Below are 9,313 nucleotides of genomic sequence, written 5' to 3' on the forward strand. Positions count from 1 at the left end.
AAAAATCAGTCCTCAAAGTAAAAAGGCTTATTTATGTCTGTGGGTAGATCAACTAAAGGTAGTACAAAATTTCTTTGGGGTTTTTATTATAATTTTCCTCAAAATACCTTTCAGCAGATAAATTGCCCTAAAATAGTCTTGAGCCTAATAAGTTCAAATTGATTATAGAGAATATTTTTAGAGCATGTGTAAAACCAACCTTCTAGCCCCCCACCCCCACCAAGCAGGCCTGGGGAAACCACAGTTTGTTGAGTTTCCTGACAAACCATCCAAGGCTTCTCTGTGGTCCTTATCCAGGCATTATGCTCCAGGTGTCAAAGGTAACCGGTTTCCCTACCAGTTTTAGGCAAGTGGGGTCAGTGGGCAGGGGAAACAGAGCCCTGACCAGCAATTCTATTATTTTATCTACCCTCAAGTAGCAAGTTTCTTGCTGTTCCTCTCAAGCCTTTCCAACTCAAATGTTTCCATCACTGAATTTTTAAAATAATCTGCAAATTCAAACATTCACTTGAGGTTTAGGAAATCTGTCTGGTGCAGGTATTACAAACAGCACAATTAATATAAAGCTCAGACTGAATACAGCAATTTGAGGGCAGTACTGGGGCTCTGAGAAGTACAGATGGCTTGTGGAGAATACCCATTTTTATCATTTATCCTCTTTTAATACCACAACTCTTCAAGTGAGGGACAATAAACAATCACCAAATAAAACTTGAACCAAAATTATGAGCAGTTCTAAATCACAGTAGATGTTAATTCTACCTGTAATAGTAACACCAAGAATTGATCAGAGTTCTTTGAGAAGCTAAGCATATAGACAAGTAGAAAGAAGGAAATTAGCAAGCACTATTTACATTCCTAAAGTTCCCAACAGCGAAGATTATTTTTAAAAATTGAATCCTCATGGTATTTCAGGAATGTTTAGTGACGGATATGGAAATGGCTTAAACAAGCCCTTCTGTGGATGAGGAAATATAAATAAGGAGAGACCCCAGAGACCAATTTTATTTTACATTTTTTATAAATCATTTGGAAGAAAGAAGGCACAGAAATATCTCTACTTGCAGATCAATCATTCCTTTGGGTATCCGACCACTAATCCAATGACAACTGTAAGAAGCTTTCAAAATGCCACATGACTAGAAAAGTACCAGATGATCTTTCTGATAAGCAAATATTTTTATGGGAAAAACTAGTTCTTTATAAAGCGATAGTCTCTAAGCCAGGCGTCCTCAAACTAGGGCCCGTGGGACACAAGCAGCCCGCCTAGGACATTTATCTGGCCTGCAGCTGTTTTTGCCGCCGCTGCCTGTCCTGCTTAGCAGCCCAATGGTTCCGGGGCCTGCAGTCTGGCCCTTCAACGGTCTGAGGGACAGTGAACTGACCCCCTGTTTAAAAAGTTTGAGAGCCCCTGCTCTATGCTGTCTATTCTAAGTAGTACGTATAAAATTTCACTAAAGAATAAACTAGCAAAATGATAAACATCATCAGGAAGGATTCATAAACCATCAGGGACAAAACAAGTCCCCCAAAGTCAGTTTCTTCCATTCCTTCCCTTAAATCAACGATAAAACACAAACCTGCCGTCACCCCTACAAAATCACAAGCATTTATGATCACCTAGAATACTGAAGCTCTCATCTCATCTCAAAGAAGCTACAAGAGACTAATATAAGCCCCAAAGGGTCAATTAAACTGAGCTAAACAAAGGAGGGGCTTCTATTTGACCAAACTAACAAAAGATCTGAAGGCCTCAGAAAGATAGGCCTGTAATCTACAACTAAGAGAAAGTGACCTTGAACTCCACAGCAAATCCCAACTAAAAGATGACCCTTAAGGGCTAGGGGTAAATTTAGGACAAATCAAAAGTGTAACCTTGTAAAAAGGACATTAAACAACTTCTTTGTTCAAGAGATAGTGCCAGAAGCATGTACAGGAAGAACTTAGATAAATCCACATTCGGTAGCTTTGGGGAAATCCGGGTGGTTCAGTGGAATAGAACTAATTTTTTAAGCTGACCCAGAAGATAACCAACAATGGCTTCACCACATGATCTGAGCTGCCAACACAGAGAAGCCAGGAGAGGCCATTCTGTGGGGTCCAAACAGCACAAGGCTGAGCAGAGGTTGCTGCGGGGGTGGGGGGGCGGGGCTTCCTTCTTGGCTGAATTTAGGGATTCTTGGATTTCCATTCCCGTGCTGCCCAGTGCTGCCCACAGCAAAACGGAACTTTCTTTCTCACCTCTTCACCCTCAAACCCTGCATTTCCACCAGAAGGGCTCATACCTCATGTCTTTATCTCAGGCTACTTCTAGAGCCTGGAATACCTCTCATTTTCTCCCTATCATGACACCTAACTGGCTACCTCTATTCATCTTTCAAGGCCATGCACCAGTTCAGTTTCTCTGTGAAATGTTTCAAAAGCAATGGAGGACCCTAAGAGGTAGAGGTGTGGACATCACAGGCTCTCTCAACAGACTACCTGGGTCCTGCCTGGCTGTGTGATGGCGGGCAAGTTACCTAACCTTTCTGTGCTTCAGTGCCCTCATTTGTAAAATGGAGACATAAACAATTTCCTACCTCATGGAGGAATAAGAAATATCCATTTGTCTTCACCCTAGATTCTGGTATAAAACTCCTAAAACTGTTGGAATTTCCTGAGTGGTTGAGGTGGGAGGAGCATCTTTTTTATTCATAATAAGCCCCTTTTAACCATACCTGAGTTAATCCTAATAAGATAAGACTCTTAGAGGATGGAGGCTGGTTGCCAGAGGAACCAACGATGTGATTAGAAGATTAGAACTTTTAGCCTCACTCCTGATCTCCAGGAAGAGACAGGGACTAGAGATTGAGTAACTCACCACTGGAATGACCAATGATTTAATCAACCATGCCTATGCAACGGCACCTCCATAAAACCCCAAATAGTGGGGTACAGAGAGCTTCCAAGATGGCTCCACACACCTCCATCCCCATCTCCTGCCCTGTGCATCCCTTCCATTTGGTCATTCCTAAATTGTATCCTTTATAATAAACTGGTAATAGTAAGTAAAATGCTTTCCTGGGTTCTGTGAGTCATTCTAGCAAATATTTGCACCTTAGGAGGGGGCCTTAGGAACCCCTGATATGTAGCCAGTAAGTCAGAAGTACAAGGTCACAACCTGGGTACTTGCAACTAGTGTCTGAAGGGAGGGCAGTCTCATGGGACTGAGCCTTAACCTGTAGGATCTGAGCCAACCCAAGGCACTTAGTGTCAGAATTGACTTAAACTGTAGGATACCTGCTGGTAACCAGAGAATTGAAGAATTGATTGGTGTGGAAAACCCCCCACTTATTTGGTGTTAGAAGTATTGTGAGTGTAGAGAAAAAAAAAAGTCTTTTATTTTAGAGGTATAAATGATTTTTACATTTAAAGAACTCAGGATGGTGTCTGATGTGTGGTAAGCAATCAACAAATAACAACTCTCAATTTTGTGCTGATTAAATATTTGTGAAATATTTAACACAGTATCTGGCACATAGTCAGAGCTCATATTATTAATTCAGTTCGTTTGCAAAGACTGGGGATGTAATTTCAAACATGTATTTGTTGGGGGAAAAAAAACTAGTCATTAACATCATTTAGCTATCTTTGTAGCTTTTTACATAAGGGAGTTTTAATCTTTTTACTGACATTATTAGTAGAGAAGCCCCTTCAAGAAAATAAACACCACCAACCCTACTTATTACCATTTTTGAGTATGTAACAACCAGTATCTATTTCTTCTGCATTAAGTACCTACTGTGTGCCAGGTACCCTGTTTGATGCTAGAAACACAAAGATAAGCAAGACTCAGTACCTGCCCCTTTCCAGAAGAGAAGATGGACAGACAAATACATATTTAGTGACAAATGTAATGGAAAAAAAAGATAGCTGATTAAAGAACTGAGGAATGGCAAATCGTCCTATTTTTTGAAATAATTTTCTAGAACTAGTGAATAATGATATGTGTAGAATTATATTTCATTCCATTCTTATGTAATGTTCAAATATTTTTTCAAAGCTAAGTTTATTACAATGAGAAAGTTTTGTACAGGGATGGAACAGGTGGTAGGCAGAATAATGGCCCTCCCCCCAAAGATTTCAACATCCTAATCCGGGAACTTGTGAGCATGTTACATGACCTGGCAAAAGGGGCTTCGTGGATGGACTTAAGGTTACCCATTCCAGCCCAGTACAATCATGTGGGCCCTTAAAAGTAGACAAGGAGGGTAAGAGTCAAAAGGATATAAGAAGCTTGACAAGGACTCTCCTTACTGTTGCTGGCTTTCAAGATGAAAGGGGACTTCCAATATCTGAGCACAAGCCCTAGTCGACAGCTAGAAGAACATGGGACCTCACTCCTATAACTACATGGAACTGAATTCTACCAACAACCTGAATAAGCCTGGAAGTGGCTTCTTCCCAAGAGCCTTGCTTTGGCCTTGAGAAACTTGAAGCAAAGAAACAAGCTGAACCCACCATACTTGTGATCTACTGGACTATAATACTGGGCTGCTTTAAGCCACTATGTTTGTGGTAATTTGTTATAGCAGCCACAGAAAATTAATATAGAGAACAGTAAATAAATGATGTAACTTTTTTATTTAACTCATACCTGTATACATTAATGCATTTATGGGGTACAATGTGATGATTTTATATACACTTTGGAATGCTTACATCAAACTGGTTAACATAGCCTTCACCTCATATACTTAATTGTTGTGTTAAGACATTTATTCTACTCTTTTTTTTTAAATATTTTTTTATTTTCTTGCAGTTTTTTTTTTTTTTTTTTTGGCCGGGGCTGGGTTTGAACCCACTGCTTCTGGTATATGGGGCCAGCGCCCTACTCCTTCAGCCACAGGTGCCACCCTATACTCTACTCTTAATAGATTGGACATGTACCCTTGCATGTATGTAACTTGATTTGGGCCTTTATTGTGTCATTGGGATGCTGAGTCCAAGATTTCTCAGTAGCGGGTAAATAACAGGAATAAAGTCTCTGAGAGTGACACATGGATAGTTTTATTCCTTGCTTAAAGCTCTCCCCAGAACTCCACACATTTCCTAGTCCAAGGTTTCTCAAATTCCTCTGGGGATACTGCCAAAATGCAGATTCTGCTTCTTGAGGCTGGGGGAGGCCTGAGAGTCTGCATTTCTAACAAGCTTTGTGGTGACACGCGGGGCAACTTAGAGCCGCAGGATAGGCCTCCACTCCCTGAGGGAAGAGCAGACAATCTCTCTGCTGCCACTCTCCATCCTCGCCCTTTATCACATTGTCACCGAACCCTTTAGGACAAAAATTCATCTGTCTTATTGCAGATGTATTCCCAGAGGCTGAAGGAATGTGTGAAATAAGGTGCTCAATAAATATTTGTCAAATGGATGAATAAATTAATATTGACTCTGAGCTTCTAGAAAATAAAAAAAAACGAATAACAAAGGGAAATCAAAGGGCCAAGGGAGGCAACTGGAAGAACCAAAAACTGGAGGGGGGTGGGTCTGAGAGCAACAATTTGAAGAAAGGCATCTCAGCAGTGGTTTGAAGTTAAAAGATTTGGGTGCCTGCGTATCTGATTTCAGCCTGCAGGAAAATTGGAAGGAGAAACCAAGAACCCAATTTTCTCAGAAAGTAGTTAAGTCAATACAATTGTAAACAGCTGATTTTCTATAGTTTTCACCGCACACACAGTTGCACACGTGTGCATGCACACACAGGCATAGTAGTTTACTTTTTTCCACAATTCATTAATATCCAGCTTGTGACCTTGTCCTGCTGATATGATAAAGCTGGGGTAAATTCAGATTCATGCTCTTAGCTACTCCCATCAAGGAGTTCTCTTCTGTAAACTTGGGGAAGGAAGTAAATGATGTGTCCACACGTCCGGCCAACAGAAATCTCAGCTGTCTGGTCTGGCATGAAAAGGCCCCCCTTTACTGAGGTGGGAGGCCACCCCTGGGATTGGGCAGCTTGTCTCCGGCTGGGGTTGTTTTTGTTTTTGTTTCAAAGTCACCAAGACCTCCAGAGAAACAAAGCAACTGAGTTTTTTTGTCTTGTTTCGTTCTAATGAGTCAAACTTACCAGGGACACAAAGCTGAAGTCTGCCCACAATATTCCTATGTTTCCCTCACATCAGGCTAAGATTCTAGCCAATAACTCCTTTCCTTGTCTCACAGGAGCTAATACTCCGTAGCTCCCGAGCCATGACTCTGCTTATACCCTGCTTCTAGAACTAGCCAGGAAAATTGTGCTCATTATAAAAAATGCTTTCCCATCAAATATCACTTTTTTGTTTGTTTGTAGTTTTTAGGAAGATTTAGAAAATGAGGTAAAGAGAAATGCCCCCTTTTTTTCTAGTGGAGAACAAACATCTGGACTTTCCGTATTTCTGATTTCAGTTTCATGACAACACTGAGCATGTGACCTAGATCTATTTCAGGGGAAACCACAAAAGCCCAGGGTTTCACCCAAAAATGAGAAGTCCATTTATTTCCCTCTTTTCCTGGGTTTTCTTCTTTGTGACCAATGAATGTTCCCAGCCCTGCTGCGAGTGGTTCACTGGAATGAGAAGGTCAGGTCAAGAGGATTTGGAGAAATAAGGGCCTTTCTGCACCAGGGCATGAGTCATTTCTAAGAGGGCGTCCTGGGGAACCAAGCTTGAAGTTTGCCTATTTTTCCCAATATGACAGCAATCTTGAAAGCCTTTCAAAAGGTCAGTGGAACTGATTTTGAGGGCCCCTCTGCATGACTGTATGTGAGGCTTGGAAGGGAAGAAGTGAGGGGAAGCTATGACACAGCTCCTGGCAAGGGCTGGCAAACGGGGTACCATTAGGAGATATATACAAGTGGCTGCCAGCCTGTACAACACCATGTGTGCAGTGCTCCTGGCCCAAAGAGCCATCTGGGAGCCAACAGGAACACTGAATTTACCTGCCCAGGAGGTTTCCTGAGGTTCACTTCACCTGGGGGTAAGCTATTTTAGCTGTCACTGCATGGACAAAATGCCAGAACGCTTAGTACTCAAGCCCCTATGCTTTCTCAAACATATCCACATAAAAGTGACAGCAGATTTGCTATGAAGTCTAAGTACAAGCCATGTCTCTGGTGTGCAGGTCTGATGAGATGTACAGTAAATTCTGCTACGTAACAAACCAAACCATTTCACTCATTTCCTTTGGCTGGGATACAGAGGGGGGAGCAATGAGGAAACAGCAAAGGGGTTGCATATGTTTTCACTGGTCTGGAACTGTCAAGATGGAATCTCTCCAAATCCTGGCCATCCAGCTGCTATTACCCTATTTTTCTTACAAAATTAATCTAGACTGGCCATAGTTCTGTGGAGGATGCTTTGGAATAGGACAGCCATATCCTACCAGAGCCATTATTTTCCCTTTGGTGAAGTACATGACACCTGTCATCTCCCCCACCCAGGTATTATCAGGATGAGTTTCAAGATATGTTATACTCTAAATTAGCTTCCAGGTGCAGTTTCTGAAATCCTGTTTTCTGAAGTCTTTAATCAAGCCTAGCATCAATTAGCAATGTTCTAAAATGTTCCCAGTTGGCACAGTGGTCAATTCTAATATAATCTCAGAGGTCTTTTGGAGATCCATTAAAGTGGGCAGCAAATCCCCAGTGAAGTTCATTAAAAACTTTCCCCCAAATGTTCAAAAATTTCAGAGGTCATGGCTTTACATCACTTAAGCTGGACATCAGTGCCCTAAATGCCTCATCAGGCTGTGGCCAGTCTCAAAGAGAAAGAAACCAGAAAAGGCACCCCCGAGGCCCCACACAGCACCACATTTTGTGAGACTAGTTAAATCTGATTTATAAATGGAATCATCTAGAAAAATCCTATAGAATCTGTAATCTGCAGACTGGATTTGGTATTAAATACAATGACGAATGTTATTCTGAGCTGACTGGAAGAAAAAGAATGGGGTCCCATGAACAACAAAAGCTGCTGGTCAGTGAAGCTACCTGCTGCGCACTGCACGTCTCACAACCCCATCTGCCCATCAAACAGAGCTCCCCCCATGTGTCAGCACTGCACCTAGCACTGGGCACTCAACACTGAACAAAATAGTTCTTGACTCCAAAGGCCAAATCATTTTTTTTTTTGAGACAAAGTCTCATTATGTTGCCCTCGGTAGAGTGCTGTACCGTCACAGCTCACAGCAACCTCAAACTCTTGGGCTTAAGTGATTCTCTTGCCTCAGCCTCCCGAGTAGCTGGGACTACAGGCGCTTGCCACAACACTCAGCTATTTTTTTGGTTGTAGTTGTCATTATTATTCAGCAGGCCCGGGCTGGGCTCAAACCCGCCAGCCTCAGTGTATGTGGCTGGCATCCTACTCACTGAGCTACGGGTGTGAGCCCAAATGATAATAATTTGATAACACATTTCTGCCCCTATTATAACTCTCCTTTCTTCAACTTGCCTGTCCAGGACATGCCTGTTTTAGAAAGGAACAAAACCTGGAGACAACATCCTAATAGTCATACAACAGACATGTTATGGCAGCTTTAAAACATGTCTGCAAATTCGCTGACATTCTTCCCATCTAGAGGTTATAGTTTCTATCTCCTCCCATTGAATCTGCACTGGTCCTAGAAATACCTAACCAATAGGAAGCCACAGAAGTGATGCTATAAAGCTTCCAAGATTAGGTCAGAAAAGGTAATATAGCTTTCACCTTGCTTGCTGGGACAATCAAATTGTGAAACTCTGGGCCATCGTGTTAGAAATCTGAGTAGCCTGGCTGAGTAGCCATTCTGGTGAATGGTTCAAGCCCCATGGAGAGCCATGGGTAGCAATTCTAGTCACAGGTGCTCATCCTTCAGCCTTCCCAACCCAGATGCCAGACATGCGGGTAAATGAGCCTTCAGGTGATTCCAGCTCCCAGCTTTGAGTTACTCCCAGCCTCCCAGTTTTCCTACCTGAGGCCCTGGATTTCACAGAGCAAAGGTAAGCCATCCCTACTATGCCCTCTCCAAATTCCTGACCTAGAGGATACCAGCCCTGGAGGAGTGGGAGTGCCTGCAGTCCCCCAACATCTCTCCTCTCCTCCTCAGATTCTCTTAGCTAAACAGTCAAATCATATCCCTCTTTTTCTCCTCCCTAGGACCCACATCAGGGGTCCTCAAACTTTTTAAACAGGGGGCCAGTTCACTGTCCCTCAGACTGTTGGAGGGCTGGACTGCAGGCCCCAGAACAAGTCGGCCGCTAAGCAGGACAGGCAGCGGCGGCAAAAACACCCGGCAGGCCAGATAAATGTCCTAGGCGGGC

The 9,313-nt window shown here is 42.6% G+C and overlaps 1 protein-coding gene across 1 annotated transcript in view; it reads right to left on the reverse strand.

The window, feature by feature from the left end:
* The window catches only part of SLC9A7 (solute carrier family 9 member A7), a 176,320-nt gene that overhangs the window by 13,129 nt on the left and 153,878 nt on the right, over positions 1-9,313 (reverse strand). The gene's annotated exons all lie outside the window — the stretch shown is intronic.

This window comes from Otolemur garnettii, unplaced genomic scaffold, assembly GCF_000181295.1.
Source record: "Otolemur garnettii isolate 467f Iridium unplaced genomic scaffold, OtoGar3 scaffold00153, whole genome shotgun sequence".
NCBI classification, from domain to species: domain Eukaryota; kingdom Metazoa; phylum Chordata; class Mammalia; order Primates; family Galagidae; genus Otolemur; species Otolemur garnettii.